Below are 22,923 nucleotides of genomic sequence, written 5' to 3'. Positions count from 1 at the left end.
GCTGGGATCAAAGGTGAGCAAAGGGGAGTCCGTTGGGTGGAAAGCCTGTGTGAAAGGACCTTAGGTATCTTTTTACTCGCCGTAACATTATCTTTTATATTTTCCCCCAAAAATTGGTATTATATTGTGTTTGTGTGCAATAAAATTAATTAAAGTGTATTTTTTCCAAAAAAAATTGGAGTTTCAAAAACCTTTGCGCAAATACCGTGTGGCATAAAAAAAAATTGCAACACCCACATCATTTTATTCTACAGGGCCTCTGCTAATATATAGATATAGATATAGATATAGATATAGATATAGATATATCTATATATATAAAATGTTTGGGGGTTCTAAGTAATTCTCTTGCAAAAAAAAAAAAAAATTGAGATTTTTCCATGTAGGATCAGAATTGACCCGGATGGGACGTGGTTAATAATCCAAGGCTAAAGAAATAGTGTTTTATCACTAAACTCGGAATGAAGAGGTATTAGCTTGCTATGGGTGACCAGAAATGTTCCCATTAGAACCCACATCACGCATGAGCTCCATAGACCGTGTGTACTGTGTATTGAGCTGTGCCAGCCCCTCTCCCATAGGTCTGGGAGACGCTCTATCCCGCTGCGCTCTCTCTACTATGCTCCGCTCAGTGTCATACCATCGAGTTGGGTGAGGCCGCGGTGCAGTGTGGGATGTGGGAGGGGACCGGATTCCACAGCAGAGAGGCACCGTGATACAAGCTAAGGGAGCGGCGGAAGCTGGGAGTTTCTCCTACTTAGGTGAGGCGGCTGTACCGGGGTTCAGGGTAGGCCCTGTGCTGTGTTCGTATGTGGAGGAAGGTAGGGAGGACATGTGTAGTTCAGAGCTCCCCTGTACGGGATGTTGTGGTCAGTGAATTGATTTCTCTATAGAACACTGCTCCTTCTATCTCCATATTCTGTGTATGTAAAGCAGACCTTCACTCTTATTTACTAATTCCCCAATGTGATTCTCACACCCACTTTAGCACAATTGTATAGAACTTTTCTTTTTTTTTTATTAAATACCATTTTCAATCTTCCCTCCCCCTCTTCTGTATTTCTCACCTGGATGAGGATGACGGTTCTGGTACTGCAGCCTCCTGAGATATAAACGCTGTCTATCCCAGAGGTCTTCCGGCCAATCCGGGACCGCTGTGTGCACACATGTAGGACTGGCAGCCCCTGCGCACTCAGCGCTGTATCTGGGGAATAATATTTAGATGTTGCCATAGTACCAAAAATGGAACTTCCGCTTTCGGAATCCTCCCCCACCCCCCCTCCGGTGTCACATTTGGTACCTTTCAACAGGAAGGGGGGAGCAGACACCTGTTTAATCCAGGTATTTGCTCCCACTTCCGGGCATAGATAGCCGCAGTATCCACGGATATCTACGCCATGTCCGGTCCCTCCTCTGTCCCCCCCCCCCGCTGTCTTCTGGGAGACACACAGGTCCCAGAAGACAGCAGGGACCAGTGGGATCGCGCAGAGCAACTCGCACATGCGCAGTAGGGAACTAGGCTGTGAAGCGGCAAGGCTTCACTTCCTAATTTCCTTACCGAAGATGGCGGCACCTCCACCCGAGAGCCGAGGGTCAGATCAGCTTCGGGGGCCGACATTGCAGGCGCCCTGGACAGGTATATGTCCGTATTTTAAAAGTCAGCAGCTGCAGTATTTGTAGCTGCTGACATTTAAAAAAAAAAAATTAGGCGGAACTCCGCTTTAATACATTTCCACCAGTGGAATACAAATGGGGGTGATTTATTCAAACTGGAGAGTGCAATATCTGGTGCAGTTGTGAATAGTAGCCAGTCGGCTTCTAGGTTTTATTGTCAAAGCTTAATTGAACAAGCAGAAGTTAGAAGCTGATTGGCTACCATGCACAGCTACACCAGATTCTGCACTCTCCAGTTTGAGTAAATCAACACCTATGTGTGCAGTAAGCATACGCTCCGGCGTGTTCGCACAGCCCACGTGCAGAGCCCGCCAGGAAGTCGGCACTGCACTTATTACAGGGAGTGAGACATTTCACGATCTCTGCAGCCACGCATTGGTTGCTACAAGAAAAGCAGACTGCCCACTCATGCAAGGTATCAGCCTTGAGGTTGAACAAAATTCCTGCAGCCTCTAAGCTTCCATACAGACAGGGTGTAAAACCACCTATACACTTGAAAAAAAATGTCTAGTTAAGAAAGAAATGCATATTGTGAGAAATGTAGAGTCTGCTATTGCTGACTGTCTGAAAATGCTAGTTGTCTGGCTGTCTCTTACTTCAGTACTTTGTATTTACTAAACAAACATGCTGACAATACTCAGAGTGAGATCAGGACTCCTAACCCTGTATGCTTGGTCCATGTTAGTATAGAAGCTGCTGGAGTAAGGAGGACAGCAATGTAAGGAACATTTTCTGAATGAGAGGTCAGCAATGATATGTATTTCTCAGTCAGTCCTCCCTTTAAGCCCGGTACACACTATAGCAAAAAAAAAAACAAAAAAAAAAAAACTGACAGATCGCCATACGAACACAAGTGATGTTAGTGTGGCGATCTTCCCTGCTGTGCCTTTGCATTCTGACAGGGGGACAGCCCCCCTACCAGAAAACACTGATCAGCTCTTGCAGCCAATGGCTGCGAGGTTTGACCTGATGCTGGTTTTCCAGCACGTCCTTTCAAAAAAAGCTGGTTGGCTTCTGTTGCATAAGCTGCTCGTCCGGTTTCTGTTGAACCGGGCCAATATTCAGCCCGTGTGTACCCACCCTAACTCAAGCTCAAGGAGAACAGCACATGGAGAATGTTTACATAAATTGCAAACACAATGGGGTTGATTTACTAAAGACACATAGACTGTGCACTTGCACTCATTTTCTCCAGGGCTTATGTGGTAAAGCTCTGCTGATTATCGTCATTATGAATGTGCAGATAAAAATGCAGTTTTTTTTTTTTAATGTCCCTTGCACCTGATTGGGTATTCTTTACAAAGTGAAGCTTTACCACATTTACTAAGGAAAATTAGTGCTGTTGCAGTTTGAAAGTGCACAGTATTTGCCTTTTAGTAAATCCATCCCATTGATTTGTTTGGGTTTTTAATACCATATAAGTTTCCTGTGTGAAAATTAACTGATTCTAAGCCAGCCCATAGCTAGAGAAAAATAGTTTTTGTTCGGCTCTCTCATACTGTAGCTAGTTCACCACTCTAGTTTGTAGTTTGAGTAGGTCTGCCTTGGCAGGGGATAGATTAGAAGCTTATTCCTGTTCTGTGGTGGACAATTCCATCACTGCCTTATCAAAGGCACCAGCAGAGTCAGCCTTCAATCTATTAGTGTGAGAAATTAGGGATGTGCGGACATACAGTTTAAAGGAGTCTCAGACTGCCTATGTAGGAGCAGAAAGATCATTCTCTGCAAAGTACAACCTCCATTTGTTCATGATCTCGTCATCCTCCAGCAGTAGAGAGAGACAGAATGGGTTTAAGCACCAGGAGCGGGGTGGTTTATCAATGGGGATACTTAAGGTAATCCAGTAAGGGCTATGGCCTGATAGAAGCCCAGGGCAGAATGCTGCTTCCATTAATCTTGGTGTGAGGTTTTGGGATAGCAAAATGAAATCAATGTGGGACATGGTGTTGTGGGTGGACAAGAAGCAGGAATAGGCCTGAGTGTGTGGGAACTTGTATCTCCATGTGTCTACCAGGTTAAAGGCGAAGATTCTTGAGAATCTGGTGCCACTGGCAGTCCCTGTAGTTGGTGATGATAAGTGTAGCTTGTCTAGGGCGGGATTCAGTGTGTTATATAAATCTCCCAGCCAAACTGCCTGTATGGTGGGTCAAAAACGAGAATCCCTCTGTGATAATAGAAGGGAAGAATGGGGGAGGAACGTAGAAGGCTAGCAAGAGGAGGATCTCTCCATATATTTTGGTAGATAGGAATGCATAGCGCCCCTGGGGGTCAATGGATACTTTGCACAGTTTGAAATGTACTGACTTGGCAACCAGGACTGAAACTCCCTGAGCATGGGATGTGTGGGTAGAATGAAAGGCCTAACTAACCCATGGGCGTCGGAGAGCCAGCTGCAGCCTCTACGTGTGTCTCAACCAGCACCACCACATCTGTGCGCTGCTTCTTAAAGAATGCAAGGACTGCTGAACGTTTAATCTTATCGCGCAAGCCTCTCACATTCTAAGTGAGAAATTTTATAGATGCCATAAGCTAGACTTTGCATAATAAAGCAGTACAGTTATACTCAATAGCCGTTTTCCTACAAACAGCTCAGTGGGATCTCCATACCCTGGACATTGCAATGAGAATAGTGAGCTTGAAAGAGAACAAACAAGCAAAATTAATCTCTGATTTATAAGTATCTGGAGCATGCCACCCCACCCTACACCCTCCCCAACTGGTGTGGGCACGATCCCATAACAGAGTGTGAATGTTAACCAAGAAAAAATAGATCACCCGATAAGTAAAAAACAAGAAAAATTGGTGAAGCAACTGAGACTTGAAGGTATACTGGATCATTATCCATAATAAAAAGACATCAGTGAGCAGAGTTAAATGACCCCTGTTGTGTATACTCAAGGTAGAAAACGAGTCCCAGCAACTTTCCCAACCAACATAACTGGTTGTAAGTGGGGCAAAGTTACGCTGCGCTTTACATGCGTCTTGTAGGACTGCTATGTCCCTGGAGCCACTGTGTCTTGCATAGTGTAAGAAAACAGAAAGAACCCCGGGGTGGGGGGGGGGGTGATAAGCAACAGCAACTGGACTCTTATAGAAAAGATAACCAGACTTCTGGTGATCTCTTGCTCATGTATTCAGCAAAAATCTAGTCACATTAGAAGATGTCCCCTTGAAAAAAAGAAATGGTACAGAAAGGGGGAAATTTTCCTAAAAAGTAGAGAAAAAGGTGGTAGGGAGGATTGCGGAGATGAGTTTAGCCAGGATGTAGGTCACAGAGTACTCCGCAACGAATGATAGCCAGTGGGAGCCAACAGGACATAAAATGTGGCGCCATAATCCAGTATGACTGTGTTACATCCAAAAGAGGTATTGCAATAAGACAGTTGTGGACATGAGTAGGCAGCAGATCAAGCATCACATGGAGCTCAGTTATTCATCTCTCCCAGGGACTCCTCGATGTTCCAGCCAGGAGATTACTTCTTCTGGGTCCTCAAAAAAAAGACACGGCCATCACCCTCCACCCTGAGACGTGCAGGGAACAGCGTGGAGTACTTAAGGTGGTGGATTCTCAGTTGGTGTTTGGCTTCCATGAAACTGTGGTGGCGACGCTGGACCTCAGCCGAAAAATCAGGGAAGATGGCTACTTTTACATTCCCAAAGGGAATAGTGCCCGTTTCTCTGGCAAGTCTCAGGGCTGCATCATAGTCCCTATAGTTAAGGAATTTAGCTATGAATATACAGGGTAGGAGGTCTGGCCGGCATGCGGTGTGCCCTCTCAACTGCCAGCATGGGGGAGAAGGCTTCCCTGCCATAGGATGTGACAAGTAGTTGTTCCAGGAACATGGTTGGGTCTTTACCTTCTGCTCCCTCAGGTAGCCCGATAAAGCGTAGATTGCACCTCCTGAGCCTGTTCTCCATATCGTCCTGCTTGGTCAGGAGCTGATTGATCTGCTGTTTCACACAGTCGGACCCTGACTGTAGTGGCAGGATGGCGTCCTCCATGGAGCCCAGCCGAGTCTTCCCGGTTTCTGGAAATCCTGCCTATTTAGTGGAATATCCACCTTGACCTCCTCAATTTGTGCGGTTAACGAGGACTGGGAGAATGTGATCGCTTCCAACTGTCTGTCAGTGTCCCCTCATGCCTGTTCCTCCCCGGTCTTCACAGCGCCCCAATCTTCCTCCAATTCATCTATCTTGTCGGCGGTATTGCTCGAGTTTTGCCGCGGCGGTTTTTTGAGCCATTGACGGGGACATGTCAGGAGTCTAGGGTGCTTCTCCAGGTAAGTTAGGGTCTAAAAGGATGCCGGTGAGTCGCAGGATTAGCTGGGTTTCAGGATGGATTTTTTTTGGGGCAGTGTATACACCGCCCCAAAGATGCTGCTTGCAGGACTTTTTCTAGTGTCCTGCAAGAGCACCAATCCAGTGTGAAAGCACTTGGAGCGCTCACATTGGAGTGACAGGAGAGGCACTTTTCAGGGGCAATTTTTAGTGGTAAACGCCTGTAAAGGGCCTCAGTGTGAAAGGGTCCTTTCACACAGGGCTGTCTGTTTTGACGGACTCCGCTTGCTCAGCAGGGATCGATCCGCTGATCCCTGCTCAGTCGGCGGATGACAGGTCCGTTTCTGCTCACTGTGCAGCGACGGACCTGTCAGAGCCCCGTTTTACTCTATGGGGGATTGGATGAAAACGGACTGCCTGTCCGTTTTCATCTGATCTGCCAGACAGATGGAAAATGGGATTTCTATCCGTCTGGATTTAGCGGATCGGATGTCAGCGCACATGTCATCGCTGACATCCGTCGCTCCATAGGGACCTGAATGGACGCATGGGGCGTCCATTCAGGTCCGCCTAAAAACTGACAGGCGAACCTGAATGGTCCGCATGTGTGAAAGAGCCCTTATACAAACAAAAAGAATCCTTGTAACATGTTGACGCACATGTCAATATCCACCACTTATAAACAATTTATACAACATGTATATAAACCAAAACATTCTTACTTCCAGTAGCAAGGTATACAGCGATAGGCAGAGGAGGGCAGCCCTATATCAGTGCCACTGAACCGTTTTAAACCAAAACTAAAAACAAACCTGCCACAGTCAGCAAGATTTTTATTTTACAGTTGGTGGCTATATCATTCGCAGTCCGGACATATCGTCAATTATTTTGATTTTGCCTACACGTGACTGAAGAATTATTGTAGGCCTTGTAGAATTTGCAGGGAGACAAGGGCCATTGGAGTGAACCCTGGAACCTGAATCCATGAGTCCCATAGTTTATTAGACCCCTTTAACCCTGAGGTGGTTTTCAGCCGTTTTAGCGCTAGAAATGGCCTCTATATAGCGCCTGAAAACCACCTCCCATTCATTCCAGTGTGTCTTTTCACACTAGGGCGGTGCGCTTGTGGGACGTTAGGAAAAGTCCTGAAAGCAGCCCCTTTGGGGCGGTTTGGGAGTGCTGAATACAGCAATCCCAAAACGCCCTGCCCATTGAAATGAATGGGCAGCGCTTCGGAAGTGCCGCAACATCTGCATTTTTTTTTACCTCTTCTTTAGGGTTAAAAGGGCCCCGCTAGCAGCTGAAAAGCGCTGCGAAAATGATTGGTGCTAATGCAGCTGCAGCCCCAGCATGGAAGGGGTCTTAAATTTGAGTGGGGTACCTCCTAGTTTTCAGGGGGAGACCCGAGCCGCAGCTCCCTGTGTCCATTCGGACACGAAGCCCGTGCCCACTCTCCCTTCTTTGGCTCACTGAATTTGACAGCAGCGGGAGCAGCATGGCGTTTTGCTGCTGTCTCAGCCAATGAGGAGGAAGAGTTCTGGACAGCCGAGATGCAACATCGCTGGATGGAGGTGGGGCTCAGGTAAGTATTAGGGGGATTTCTGGGCACAGAAGCCTTTTTATTTTAATGCATAGAATGCATTAAGATAAAATAAAGCTTCTGCATTTACAATCACTTTAACTATTGTTAGTACAGATCGGTTCCAGGAATAATAGTCCTATTAAAAGATGACTTCATCTTGCATTGGACTCTTTCATTAGCTCGAAACATTATTAATATGGACCTCAACTCAAAAAGTGAAGGTTCACACCTATGCAGTTGGCTTTTAATCTCTTTCTGCAGTGCTTTTTGTTTTGTGTGTTTTTACATTTTTGCACACGTTCAAGTGTATTGAACCAAAAAGCACCATTTTGAGTTTTAAAAAGTCCCTCACCTTTTGATTCCTCAATACCGTACCACTGTTGCCTCGCCCAATACCTTCCTCTCAAGGTCCAAAAGCGTGGCTCTTTGTAAGTCCAGTGGACTGTGGATTATGGACTCTCCTGGAGGGTGTGGAGGGGACATGCGGACATTTTGGGACCATTGAATGCAGCTGTTTTTAGCAATCCTGGTTATGCGATACATTCTCACCTTTCCATCTCCGTAATGGTAAATATACTACCATATATATAGGAATATACTTTTGAACATTATGAAATGTCAAACGATGTTTTGTATACTGCAATGTTAATAACGTTTAGACCTTTTTGATATATCTCCTAGAACTAAAAATCCCCCTGAAGAAGACCAGAAATGAAAGGGTCGACATGCATCAGGGTATTCATGTAGATGTAAATGTCACAATGTGACAAACTATGATTTCCTTGGTGTACTGTTTGCCATTTGCGGTGGCTTTTGTTTGTCGCTAAACACAATATATATTTTAAACTTACTGATTGCATTCATTCTTTGTCTGAATAAAAGATTTTGAACCAATCATTTTTCTTACAAGTTCTCGCTGCTAACACCCCCCGGGGAAACTCTTCCATTGTCTAAGTCCCTCACCCTAAAAAAAAGCTGTGACCCTGTCCATGTTACCAGTCCATTTAACCATGTTAAATGGACTGTAGTGCGGTTCTGCAAAAAGCACCAAAAAACACATAGGTGTGAACCAGGCATTTAAGGGAAATTCTTGAGCTTTTAATTTTGCCAAAGCAATACTGTGATAGATTTTTTTTTTCTTAAAGCCCAATTAACCACTTCAGCTCTGGAAGGTTTACCCCCCCCCCCTTCATGACCAGGCCATTTTTTGCGCTACGACACTGCGTTACTTGACGTTGTATGCAAATAAAATTAATGTCCCACAAATAAAGCTTTCTTTTGGTGGTATTTGATCACCTCTGTGTTTTTTATTTTTTGTACTATAAACAGAAAAAAACAGACAATTTTGAAAAAAAAAAAAAAAAAAAATGTATATTTTTTTTTTCTTATTGCTATAAAACACATTCAATAAAAAAATGTTAAAAATCAAATTTCTTCATCAGTTTAGGCCAATATGTATTTTGCTATTTTGGTAAAAAAAATCCCAATAAGCATATATTGATTGATTTGTGCAAAAGCTGTAACGTCTACAAACTATGGGATATTTTTATGGAATTTTTTTTTTTTTTACTAGCAATAGCGGCGATCAGCAACTTATAGCGGGACTGCGACATTGCAGAGGACAAATCGGACACTAAGTGACACTTTTTTGGCGACCAGGGACACTAAAACAGTGATCAGTGCTAAAAATGTGCACTGTCGCTGTACTAACACTGACTGGGAAGGGATTAACATCAGGGCCATTCAAAGGGTTTTAAAATCCCTAGGGCAGTGATGGCGATCCTTGGCACCCCAGATGTTTTGGAACCACATTTCCCATGATCCTCATGCACTCTGCAGTGTAGATGAGCATCATGGGAAATGTAGTTCCAAAACATCTGGGGTGCCAAGGTTCGCCATCACTGCCCTAGGGAGTGCTTTCTAACTGTGTGTGGGGGTGTGCTTTAACTGTGGGAAGAGAGAGATCCGTGTTCCTGCTTAGCAAAAACACAGGATCTCTATCTTCCCTTGTAACAGAACGGGTACCTGCCTTGTTTACATAGGCAGACCGCCATTCTGCCCCTCTCTGAAATGATCAGCGTGTCCCGGCGGACATCAAGTCTGCCGGACCTGCTGATTGGCTCCTGCTATGTCCAATCGAAACGGGTCGTTCCCCCCCCCCCCCCCAGACCCGGAAGTGTACAGGAGCTACCGCCCCGCAGTAAATGTACGTGGGGTGGTCGGCAAAGAGTTAAACCCACCCAATTTATTACTGTAATACAGTCAGGTTGCATCAGCCTCATAGCTGTATATCTGTAGTGTGAAGGGCATTGCTGCGTGTCTTGGGAGATTTGGAATCTACATTTGGTGATGTCGCCCCTGTGCTGTTTACTGTTAGGCACCTTTTCCATGTGCGGACTCTGGCAGCGAATCCGCCTGCTCAGCGGGGGATCTGTCCACTGTTCCCAGTTAACTGGTCCATGTCCGCTCTCCTCTATGGGCGATTGGATGTAAACAGGCCGTCTGTCCGTTTACATCCAACTGTTACTTGATCCCCCATCTGTCTGTTTTTTTAGCAGATAGGATCGGATCAGATGTTGGTGGGTGTCAACGCACACATGTCTGTTGACACCCTCCGCGCTGTAGAGGGCAATGGATGGTCTGATCAGGTCCACCAAAAGAACTTTCTCTTTGCTAAAGTGAAACATGCTGAGTGATCTCCCTGCTTCTACTCCTACTCCTACTTCTGTGCTTCTTGCCCCTGATCTGCTGCTTATTGAATATTCCCCCATAAGCCATTGGGCAGTTACTCAGACATGAGAAAACAAAGCTCTGGTCCTCAGCCCTTATGACCACCTCAAAACAGAAAGACAGTGCTGAATAAGGCATGATAGGTTGGTAATGGGAAAAAGGATCAGCTGCAGGGAGACCATCAATACTGGGAACTAGTCCTTTGCCTTCTGCATGCTTTTTTTGTTAACAGCCTCCACATTTCAGGTCTTTTTCAACCACTTCACTACAGCCATCATATTAAAAGGGCAGAGTTTACAAATGGCACTTCAGAGAATACACATGGGCAGTCAGTGCATCTGGTAATAGCTGTGATCTGAGTCAGCATCAGATTATAGATACAGTGTACAGAGCTGGTTGAAGTGACAACCCACGCTAAAGTGTTTACATACGAGAGCCCTCCCTTTCCCCCCTGCAGGGGAAGCAGTATTATATCGATGAAGAATAATGAATGAAAGGATGCAGCAGCAGATTCATGGTGAGCAGTTTTTTATGATTGTGGGATCGTTCTTTTTAACCACTTCACTTCCCTCTTCTGTATTTCTTCTCAACACTGCCTCTCTGAGACCTGTAAGTTAAGCTCTGGTTCATGGTGGAATGGGGAAACCTGCAATCCATGCTAGTTTCCCACACCATGTTCAAATCGCACTGCCCTTGCGATCTGCAACGAGCTCCAGTGCAATGTTAACAACACCAAAAACACAGGACGCAACCGCAGTATGTTTTTCTGCACTGGATCGTATGGTGAAAATGACATGCGATCTGGTTGCAGTGCGTTTCTAAAATTGGTGCATGCACTACTTTGGTGTGATGCGGTTCAATGGAAAAAAAAAAAAAAACCTGCGTATACTCGGAAGTCAGGATTGGCAGACTTGGCACTTCTTTCATGAAAGCTTTACTTTACTTTTAATTCAGTGTCTTCAAGGGGGTTGTAAAGTCTCAAAGTTTTTCACCTTAATGCATTCTATGCATTAAGGTGAAAAACCTTCTGTGCTGCAGCTCCCCCAAAGCCCCCCCATTTTTCTTACCTGAACCCATTCGTTCCAGCAGCTCCAGCCGCTGTCTCTGTCCTCATTGGATACATTGATAGCAGCAGGAGCCATTGGCCTCCCACTGCTGTCAATCAAATCCAGTGACACGAGAGCAGGGGGCGGTGCCAAGTCCTTTTGTCTGTGTCAATGGAGGCAGCAGTGGGACTCGGGAGCACGTCCGCACGGGTGCCCCCATGGAAAGCTGCTCTTCGTGGGGGCACCCAATGAAGAGGCCAGGAGCACCACTGGGGCACCCCAGAAGAGGAGGATCAGGGCTGCTCTGTGCAAAGCCCTTGCACAGAGCAGGTAAGTATAACATGTTTTGTTATTTAAAAAAATGACGAACCTTTAAAATCACTTTAAGTGGAAATACAAACAGGAAGTCATTTGTGTGTGGGAAAATACTCCTTCAAGGATCAGGAAGGTCTTTATCTTGGTATGTTTAATTATAATGTTTTCAGTGGCTAGTGTTCAAGAATATGTTTAAAAAAAAAAATTGATTTAGACATTGGAGGTAGCACAGTAATTTCAGAGTGCAAACTAATGTCTGCAATACTCCCTTTTTTTTTTTTTTTTTTTTTTTTTTTTTTTAAATCGCCTGTGTAAAAAATTCCTTATCTTATGTTTTGTTTTTGGTTATTCTGACTTTCATCTCCAAAAGGCATGCAGGAAATGTTATCAGAGATCTCCTTTCTCACTGGTGATTGTAAAAACGTAAGCATTTCATCAACTGGGCTATACAAACCTCAACAGTGTTTCCTTCTGTCCTCCGGCTTAATTATCACCACATCTTTAGACATCCCTTTCTGATGCTACCACAATGGCAAGTTGTGCAGCCACTTTGTTTTCTTTAAAGGAGAAGTTAATCCTTTTTTTTTTTTTCTAAATTCCAGCTCCCCTATGTACCAATATAGCATTAGTGTTTTGATTTTGCAGAAATAAAAAAGCTTTCTATTTATCCTACATAGCCCTTACCTCCAGCTTGTTGTATAAAAAAAAAAAAAAAAACAAAAAAAAAAAAAAAAACTTCTCCATTACTCCTGGCCAGACCTTAGGATGTGACGCAGGAAGGAGTTCACCAGCTGATCTCATTAGCACACACCCTGCATCATCTACCATCCTACTCCAGGAGATCATTACCACCCACCTCTGCAGGTGCACGTTATTTATATGCAGTCAGTGATCATTGTTCTCTCTAAATACTCAAACATTGAGGCTGGGTTCACACTGGTCCGACAAACGCTCCGACATTGGGAGCTCATGTCGCATGACGTGTGAAATTTAATGTTTCCCTATGGGAGCCGTCCTAACTGGTCCGACACAAGTCGTTCCGACTTTAGAAATGCTCCCTGTACTACTTTGGTCCGACTTTGATCCTACTTCAGCCTATTGACTATCATTGAAGTCGGATCAAAGTCGGATTGCCGTCTTGCATGATCCGACTTTGGCACGCGACTTGTGCTCAGATGTTCTTGAGGGGGAACTCCGCGCCAAATTTTAAATAAAAAACCGGCATGGGTTCCCCCTCCAAGAGCATACCAGGCCCTTGGGTCTGGTATGGATCTTGAGGGGAACCCCCTACGCCGATAAAGGCGGCGTGGGGGTCCCCCCCAATCCATACCAGACCCTTATCCAAGCAAGCAGCCCGGCCGGACAGGAATGGGGGTGGGGACGAGCGAGCGCCCCCCCCCCTCCTGAACCGTACCAGGCCGCATGCCCTCAACATGGGGGGTTGGTGCTTTGGGGGAGGGGGCGCGCTGCGGCCCCCCACCCCAAAGCACCTTGTCCCCATGTTGATGAGGACAAGGGCCTCTTCCCGACAACCCTGGCCGTTGGTTGTCGGGGTCTGCGGGCGGGGGCTTATCGGAATCCGGGAGCCCCCTTTAATAAGGGAGCCCCCAGATCCCGGCCCCCCACCCTATGTGAATGAGTATGGGGTACAGCGTACCCCTACCCATTCACCTAGGAAAAGTGTCAATTTAAAAAAAAACACTACACAGATTTTTAAAGCATTTTATTAGACAGCTCCGGGGGTCTTCTTCCGACTTCGGGGGTCTCTCCGGTTCTTCTCCACGCTCTCCGGATCTTCTGCCGGGCTCCTCCGCTCTCTTCTGCTCTTTTGCCGCTCTTTTGCTAAAGCGGAGGAGCCTGGTCTTCAATCTTCTGCCTTCTGCCTTCTGCCCTCTTCTCCTGATGTTGACACGACGCTCTCCCCGGCTAGAATGCTCTCTGTGCGCTCTGCTCTGACTTATATAGGCGGTGACCCCGCCCCCTTATGCCGTCACAGTCCCTGGGCATGCTGGGACTGTGACGGCATAAGGGGGCGTGGTCATCGGGTGATGACCACGCCCCCTAAAACGTCACAGTCCCAGCATGCCCAGGGACTGTGACGGCATAAGGGGGCGGGGTCACCGCCTATATAAGTCAGAGCAGAGCGCACAGAGAGCATTCTAGCCGGGGAGAGCGTCGTGTCAACATCAGGAGAAGAGGGCAGAAGGCAGAAGGCAGAAGATTGAAGACCGGGCTCCTCCGCTTTAGCAAAAGAGCGGCAAAAGAGCAGAAGAGAGCGGAGGAGCCCGGCAGAAGATCCGGAGAGCGTGGAGAAGAACCGGAGAGACCCCCGAAGTCGGAAGAAGACCCCCGGAGCTGTCTAATAAAATGCTTTAAAAATCTGTGTAGTGTTTTTTTTTAAATTGACACTTTTTTCCTAGGTGAATGGGTAGGGGTACGCTGTACCCCATACTCATTCACATAGGGTGGGGGGCCGGGATCTGGGGGCTCCCTTATTAAAGGGGGCTCCCGGATTCCGATAAGCCCCCCGCCTGCAGACCCCGACAACCAACGGCCAGGGTTGTCGGGAAGAGGCCCTTGTCCTCATCGACATGGGGACAAGGTGCTTTGGGGTGGGGGGGCCGCAGCGCGCCCCCCTCCCCCAAGGCACCACCCCCCATGTTGAGGGCATGCGGCCTGGTACGGTTCAGGAGGGGGGGGGGCGCTCGCTCGTCCCCACCCCCATTCCTGTCCGGCCGGGCTGCGTGCTCGGATAAGGGTCTGGTATGGATTGGGGGCGACCCCCCACGCCGTTTTTTCGGCGTAGGGGGTTCCCCTCAAGGTCCATACCAGACCCAAGGGCCTGGTATGCCTCTGGAGGGGGAACCCATGCCGGCTTTTTATTTAAAATTTGGCGCGGAGTTCCCCCCTAAAGATTCATACCAAACACAGTGCCGGCATTGGCGGGGATCCAAGTCGGATCCCCGTTCATTGAAAGTCGGACACATGCCGGCTTCATGTCGCAGGGCAAAGTCGGATCCAAAGTAGGACGGCTGTCGTGTCGCACCAGTGTGAACCCAGCCTGATTTTATTTATTGTTTTTTTTCTCCTTCAACCACTTGCCTACCAGCCACAGTTATATATACTGCTGTAGGTTGGCTCTCCTGTGCGAACCAACGTACCCGTACGTCAGTCCGTGCATGTCGGGTCCCATGGACACGATGTCTGCCGGCCAGCCGCGATCGTGGTGAGGAGAGGCAGAATGGGGATCTGCCTATGTAAGCAAGTTCTTAATAATCAGGAACAGTTATCTCTTTGTTGTCCCAGGCAGCCCAGCCCCCACACAGTTAGAACACACCCAGGGAACACAGTTAACCCCTTGATTGCGCCCTAGTGTTAACCCCTTCCCTGCCAGTGTCATTTATACATTGATAAGTGCATTTTTATTAGGGATGCACCGAATGGGTTTTTTGGGGCCGATACCAAAAATAAATCTTCCTTGATCCCGAAAACCGATACCTAAACCGGCTTTTTTTTAATCTATTACCCAAAATAATTATTGGATATACAAAATTGTGTTACATTCGTATTTGTTATATTATTTATATTCAACTTAATCATTAATTTTATGAAGAAAAGAATACTACAATCCAGTAATGTGAAAAAGTACTTTAATAAAAAGTAACCCACATAAAATTGGACAGTGGACACAGAAGATAAAAATAAAGACTGCAGTCAGTGCACATTGCACCACCATACCAAATAAAACAGGCATAAAAAAAATAAATAATAATATATGATATTAATAATAATAATTATTTAATATTAATATAATAATAATATAAAAATGCCAGAGACTGACTTTTTTATATTTTATTAATTTCCAACTTACATCAGAACTAGTAATTCAGTTCTCTCTCCCTAAGGTTTCAGCGGCTGGATGTGCGATAAGTGTATGTATGTAGCTGCGGGTTACATACATAGTCATACAGTAGACCGCACTGTGTACTGGCCCCGGGTATGGGTGGAGACAGCCTGGAACACAGACTAGTCTACAGCAGCGGCGCTCAGCCAATCACAGCAAGCAATGTAGACTAGTCTGTGTTTATGGAAGTCTCCGTCCATACCCAGAACACAGTGCGGTATAGTGTATATAGTATTGTATGGAGTAGACAGCCACAGATACAGAACATACAGTTTTGCAGATGCAGTGGGCTAACAGCTTAGGGAGAGAGACGAGAGACAGTGACATAGTTTGGCCCAACAACAGAACTTCAACAAACTATGTATAAGTACTTTAAAGAACAACTCTCTCAACTAACCATAACAGAAATATGGCAGAAGGCCGTTATTCTGTTTCACAATTTCTGTAAATATATAACATAGTACAGTGCTATCTGCTATGCTATAATAAAATTTTAATTTTATTATTTTCTTTCAACTTAAATGAGAACTAGTAGTTTTTTTCCCCCAAGTTCTCTCCCAAAGGTGTCAGCGGCTGGATGTGCGATATAAAGTGTATGTACCGTATTTATCGGCATATAACACGCACTTTTTTCCCCTGAAAATCAGGGGAAAATCGTGGGTGCGTGTTATAGGCCGATCCCTGCCAATTTTGTGTGATCGGAGCAATCGCGGCAATTGCCGCGATCGCCGCCGACATACACAGCCGTGTGTAAATTCAAATATGGTGCCAAGACTGCAGGGACTCGGCGGAGCCGAGATACACATACCCGAGAGTCCTCGGCTTTTCTCTGCGCCGCTTACAGTCCCGCCATTGGACCTGTGTGATGTCCATCATAGGGCGGGACTGTAAGCGGCGCCAAGAAAAGCCGAGGACTCTCGGGTATGTGTATCTCGGCTCCGCCGAGTCCCTGCAGTCTCGGCGCCATATTTGAATTTACACACGGCTGTGTATGTCGGCAGGGATCGCGGCGATCACACAAGGCTGCACTGGGGCAAGGCTGCACTGACATGGCTGCACTGGGGCAAAGCTGCACTGACAAGGCTGCAATAGACACTGGAGCAAGGCTGCACTGACACTGGAGCAAGGCTGCAGATGGACACCGATAACGCTGCATTGATGGGCATTTTAATGTAAGTTTTTCTTCCTTAAACTTTACTCCTAAAAGTCTTTTTCCTTAAAATTCCCTCCTAAACTTGGGGTGCGTGTTATATGCCGATAAATACGGTATGTAGCTGCAGGTTAGATACATACTAGTCTTACAGTAGACCGCACTGTGTTCTGGCCCCGGGTATGGGCGGAGACATCCTGGAAGTGGAACACAGACTAGTCTACAGCAGCGGTGCTCAGCCAATCACAGCAAGCAATGTAGACTAGTCTGTGTTTATGGAAGTCACTGCCCATATCCAGAACACAGTGCGGTATAGTACTGTAGTATGTAGACAGCCACAGATACAGAACATACAGTTTTGCATTTGCACATGCAGCGGGCTGACAGCTTAGGGAGAGACATAGTTTAACTTTAGCCCAACAGCAACAAACTATGGTACAGTAGTTCAAAAGCTGGAGTTCTCTCTTAAATTGAAGTGCAAAAAACTGTAGAAGAACTACAATGAACAACCAACAAATGGCACAACTAGACAATTGGAACATATAGGTAGTCAGTCATACTATGTTGTATGTTCCAATTGTCCAATAACACAGTCCAATACCAATTCATTTACTATGTTCAACATGGTAAATGAATTGGTCTATACTACGGATTTTTAATTCTATTTCAGTAAAAGTAGCAGATTTCGCTTTAAGAACGAAAGCGCTTCAGCTTTCTCACAGGAGAGATGGTTTCTCTTCTCATCAAGAATATGAGATGCTAGACTGAATAGTCTCTCACTCTCTGTACTGGTGCTTGGGGCAGATAAATATCTACGTGCAATCTGTGCAAGCAAGGGAAAACGTTTTTTGTTGATGCGCCAGTACTCAAGTGGATTGTCGCCTCTGGCAATAGGCTGTTCAGCTAAATAAATGTCCAGCTGTTGCATAGCTGCACTTGTTGTGGCACCGCTATGGATTGGGGTGCATTCGTGTAAAATTTCTTCAAACATATCAGATATGGAGGGAGTGTGTTCCTCTTCACTTGTATGCAACCGTTTCTCACTTTCCTCTGTGCGACACCTCGAAACTCCTTCACTAGATGCTTCCAGCACCATTTTAGCTGTAATGGCATGAGCTTTGGGACTATCACTTGCATATTTTTTAACCTTTTCAAACACTGTGGCCACAGATGATGTTAAGCCTCAGAATGCTGAACTGGATGACGTGTTTTCAGGTGGTGTATCAAACCTGTTGTTGAAAAATTCTTTGGCACTGTACCCCCTCTTGAAATTTCTGATGAGCAAAGAGTACAGATTGCAAATTTGGGGTCTTTATCAGAAACTTTAAAATATTTCCACACTGCAGACATGGTCCACCTTTGCTGGTAACATGGAATAATATCATAGAATGATTTATAGTGGGAGTGAAATCTGAGGGGGGGGGGGGTAAAAAAAAAAGGACAAAATCAATTTAAAAGTTAAACCCCAGGAGGCAGCTTTAAAAAATAAAATAAAAACTAACCAATCCCCCCTTTTTTTTTTTTTTTTTTTTTTTTTTTAATGGTGCTGCTCTTGGCATGCAAGGTAGTTATGTCTGCACTGCAGTACATCCGACTTGTACCAAAAAAATATAATTGAACTGAATAAATTTGATTTGAAATGGAATGGATTGCAAATTGCAATTGCATGCTATTTTATTTATTTGAGCTATTCTATAGTATACTTCATGCGCCTTGTTGTCATTGAATAAAATGTGTCACTTTGTCTCACCGTAGTATTATAAGTTATACGACACTGACATGACAGCAAGCGCATGAATTTTTTTAAACATGACAGTACGCAATAAATATAATTACTAATATATTATGTATGAAATATAATATATATTGCATACTGTCATGTTTAAAAAATTCATGCGCTTGCTGTCATGTCAGTACTGTATAACCTTTACTACATTGTCAAAGTGACACATTCAATAACAGCAAGCGCATGAATTTTATACTGTATACTACAGAATAGCTAAAAAAAAAATAGCTTGCAATTTGCAATCCATTACATTCCATTTCAAATCATATTTAATCACTCAGTCAGTTCAATTATATATTTTTTTTTGCTACAAGTCAGATCAGATGTACTGCAGTGCAGACACACAGTCATTTTAAATAGTCACTCAGTATTAGTACTATACTAAAATAATCAAGAAATAAAATGACTAGTTTGTTTCTGTCAGTTTAAGAAGGCAAAAGCAGCAATGCTCACCAGCGAATAGTAATGGTAGCCATCCAGAAGTGACAGTGCCCACTCTTGTACTCGAGTATGCTATGTGCAGCCCTCTATGAAGCCGTCTCTTGCTTCCCAGTACTGTCTCTTGCTTCCCAGCAGCGTCTCTCAGGTCCCAGCAGCGTCTCACAAGCACGAGGAAGGAAGGAAGGTGCCACCGTCTCAGCAGGGAACGTACTTACGAGTGCGGCGTTGCAGCGTCTTAACCGTGAGGAACGTGCACGCCGCCCACACAACGAGTGACGTCACCCGCTGGTTCTATCGCCTCTACTGCGCATGCGTGATTTTCGGCGCCAGTATTGCCAAGAATTCTCTTTCGGCTTTTTGCCGAAAGGGCCATTTGCGGCCAATATGTTTCATTGGCCGAAATTTCGGTGCATCCCTGATTTTTATTGGGCTGATCAATGTAATAATGTCACTGGTCCCCAAAAAGAGTCACTTGGGTTCAGATTCGTCCACCGCAATGTCGCAGTCCTGCTAAAAATCACAGATCGCCGCCATTACCAGTAAAAATAATAAAATAAAATAATAAAATAAAAGTCCGTAAATCTATCGCCTATTTTTTAGACGCTATAACTTTTGCGCAAACCAATCACTATACGCTTATTGTGATTTTTTTTTTTTTTAACAAAATATGTAGCAGAATACATATTGGCCTAAACTGATGAATACATTTTTTTTGGATATGTATTATATATTGGATATGTATTAAATATTGTGTTTTTTTTTTTTTAAATTGTCGTCCTTTTTTTGTTTATAGTGCAAAAAATAAAAACTGCAGGTGATCAAATGCCACCAAAAGAAAGCTCTATTTCTGGGAAAAAAAGCACATCAATTTTATTTGGGTACAATGTCGCAATGTTGTCAGTTAAAGCGTGTGTCGCTTTAACTGACATCATTGCGACATTGTACCCAAATAAAATTGATGCTGTATCGCAACAAATGGCCTGGTCATTAAGGGGGTAAAACCTCCCAGGGCTGAAGTGGTTAACTTTCATCTTGCATAGATCATTCAATTTGGCCTTTGATTGTGCAGGAGCTGAGCGAACAGATAGCTTATGTGAATAGAGCTGTGGTATTGAAAACAGAAGAACTGTGTCCTGGGTTCTGTAAAACTCATCCTACACTATACAATCTGATTGTTCAATCTCCTTTTAGATCTACTATCAACTATGTAGTGGAAAATAAGTACATTAATGCTATATTGGTACACAGGGGAGCTGGAATACCTATTATTTTTTTTGGACTTCTTACCATCTGCTTTTTGTTGACTTCTATCTACACAGTATACACTTATCAGTTGCCTGTTGTTGGCCCATATTCCTTTCCTGCCAGACACCTAGCAAACTCTTAAACCCAGCTTGCACATGGTGATCCCAGCTAAGGTAAAAGAAGGCAATGAAGATTGTACCTAGTGCATCCACAATGCAGTAGAAGGCTTATATGACCGATGGATCAGGGCTTGCTTTGTGGATGCTCTTTGGCTGTTCCTCAGTACTAAACTCTCCAAAACCAGCACGTTGTATACTACATGTGCCCTTAGGTTTTGTAGGTTCCTCGGGCATCCTGGAGCGAAAGATTTCAAACTTTGTTACCAATCAACATTTTGGTAATGTAAAACCTACATTTGTTAGGTTAGTCCTGGGATCTTATTTTAGGATTGCTGCCCTGAGTACTTTTGCATCGAGGTCACGTCTCAAACTGCTTTGGTGAACTTGGCATCGAAAACTATACAACTGTGTCCCTGATAAGCCTAAAAAGAAAAAAAAATGACAATTACTGTATGGTTGCTGCATAGCAAACTGTATACAAAAGTATGTTTATGCACTGTATATTTTTCTTGTTTGGGCATTCTAAGTTAAAATGTATGCCTGGAAAATAATTTGTCTCTTAAAGGAAAATGCTTAGACAAGTTAAGGGTAAGTCCACCTATTACAATATAATAAAATTGTGCTTTTATTACATTTCTATATTGAAACTGTGTCCCAGGTGCAATGCACAGGCTCTTGCATTGTTTACCACCAGCGGAGGTACAGACTTTCTTTTATGGGCCTGGGGTAAATGAATGGACTACAATTGTGGTGATGTCACCACATTGCTGCCATCGTGATCTGTGGAGTCCCTCCGCCATGGTGGCAGAATGGACCTGAAGTCTTTTAACCTATCTTTTAACCTATTAAAGATGCCGCTGTGCAGAGCCTGTTCAGAGACCCTGAATTACAATTACAACTTCCTACAGTAAGAAAGTAGGCAGGCAGTTTGGGTTTAGGAGGATGGTGTATGCATCCATGTTCATGTTAGAACCTAAGAATGAGTGTAACAGTAAACATAGTTTAAAAACTGGATTATGCCTTTAAGACATAGGACTTCTGCCTTTTCTGTGAGAGCAGCGGTTAGGATCTCCAGTATACTGCAAGCACAGGGTATTTTATTCCTTCCCGTATCACTCAGTATGAAAGGAAAAACATGAGCATATTTATTACTTTATGCGCAGCCTGGCTGCTTTAAAGTATTGAACACTAAGGTTTCAATTGGGCTTTAACAAAGTGTAACTAAAGGCAAACTTTTTTTATTGTTTTGGATAGAGTGGAGAAGGACTAGAACCCCTGTCAGTTTTATTGCTGTCTATGCCCTGTTATGGAGATTCACCCTCTGTCCTGTTTACCGTTATCCTCTAAAGTAAAAGAAAATCACAAATTTTGGGTTCACACAGTACAATAATAGAGGGGATATCATCCAATGGAGACCCTAATTCTGTCGTGACCCCAGATTCCCTCACTTTGGAGGGATTTCCTTTCGCTTCCTGTTTTAGCTATGGGACAGAAGTGAAGGGATATCTCCCCAATGGGACACAGATGGCAAAAAAAAAAAAACCTCACGGGGGGGTATAACTCTCCCTTACTCCTATACAAAATGGGAAAAAAATGTTTGCCTTTAGTTACAGTTTAAGGAATTTTAGCAAACGTTATTACAGACTACAGAGTATTTAACTCAACTGTGCTGTTAAAACCATCACATGGATTCCTCTCATTTCTGACTTCCCAAATGACTGGAAGGGGGTGGATCCTCCTGCTATAGTCCCGATCACCTGATACAACCTGTGTTGTAATGAGAGGAAAATCCGGTTAAGGCTATGTTCACACTATACCGACACGGAAGTTGCACGACTTCTGATCTGACTTTGCCCTGCGACATCATGTCCGACTTCTATGTGACTTCAATGAACAGAATCTGATTAAATCTGGTATGGATCTTGAAGGGGGACTCCCACCCCAAAAAAAAAATAAAACGGCCATAGACCCTTATCTGAGCATGCAATGCAGTCCAGCAGGTCAGGATTGGGGGGGGAAGAGCAAGCACCCCCTCCCACCCAGACCATACCAGGCCACATGCCCTCAGCATGGGGGAGTGGGTACTTTGGGGTAGGAGGGCCTTAGCGCCTTCCAACCCAAAGCACTTTGTCTCCATGTTGATGGGAACAAGAGCCTATTCCCGACAACCCTGGGTGGTGGTTGTAGGGGTCTGCTGTTGGGGCTTATCGGAAACTGGAAGCTCCCTTTTAACAAGGGGCCCCCCAGATCCCCCCCATGTGAATGAGTATGGGGTTCATTGTACCCCTACCCATCCACCAAAAAAGTGTAAAAAAGAAATAAAAACAGTACACAGGTTTTTGACAAAGACCTTTTATTAAAAATGAAGAATGGCTCCCATCATAGCTCCAACATGTCTTCTCCCTCCAGGTCTTCTCCCTTTGTTGTTACTGGTTCTTCTCCCTCCTCCGCCAGTTCTTCTCCCTCTGTTGCTGATGTCTTCTTCCTCTGGTTCTTCTCCTGACACTAGCCTCTACAGTTGTGCCAGCTCCGTTCTCTGCTGGTTCTTATATAGACATGGGGCGTGGCCATCCAGTGACGTCACCTGGAGACACTGCCCCCTTATGTCACCGCCCGGGGCATGACGGGGGTGAGGATGTCATTAAGGGGTGAG

At 44.8% G+C, this 22,923-nt stretch overlaps 1 protein-coding gene across 1 annotated transcript in view; it reads left to right on the top strand.

Moving 5' to 3' along the window:
- Positions 1-616: 616 nt before the first annotated feature.
- The window catches only part of LOC141141270 (septin-2A), a gene marked incomplete in the record, with an annotated part of 193,089 nt that continues 170,782 nt past the window's right edge, over positions 617-22,923 (top strand). The window contains 1 exon segment of the mRNA XM_073628949.1: positions 617-761.

The sequence above is a fragment of the Aquarana catesbeiana genome, linkage group LG01 (assembly GCF_042186555.1).
Source record: "Aquarana catesbeiana isolate 2022-GZ linkage group LG01, ASM4218655v1, whole genome shotgun sequence".
Taxonomy (NCBI): Eukaryota; Metazoa; Chordata; class Amphibia; order Anura; family Ranidae; genus Aquarana; species Aquarana catesbeiana.
Note: the sequence above shows the minus strand (reverse complement) of the source record. Positions and strands in the feature narration are given on the sequence as shown.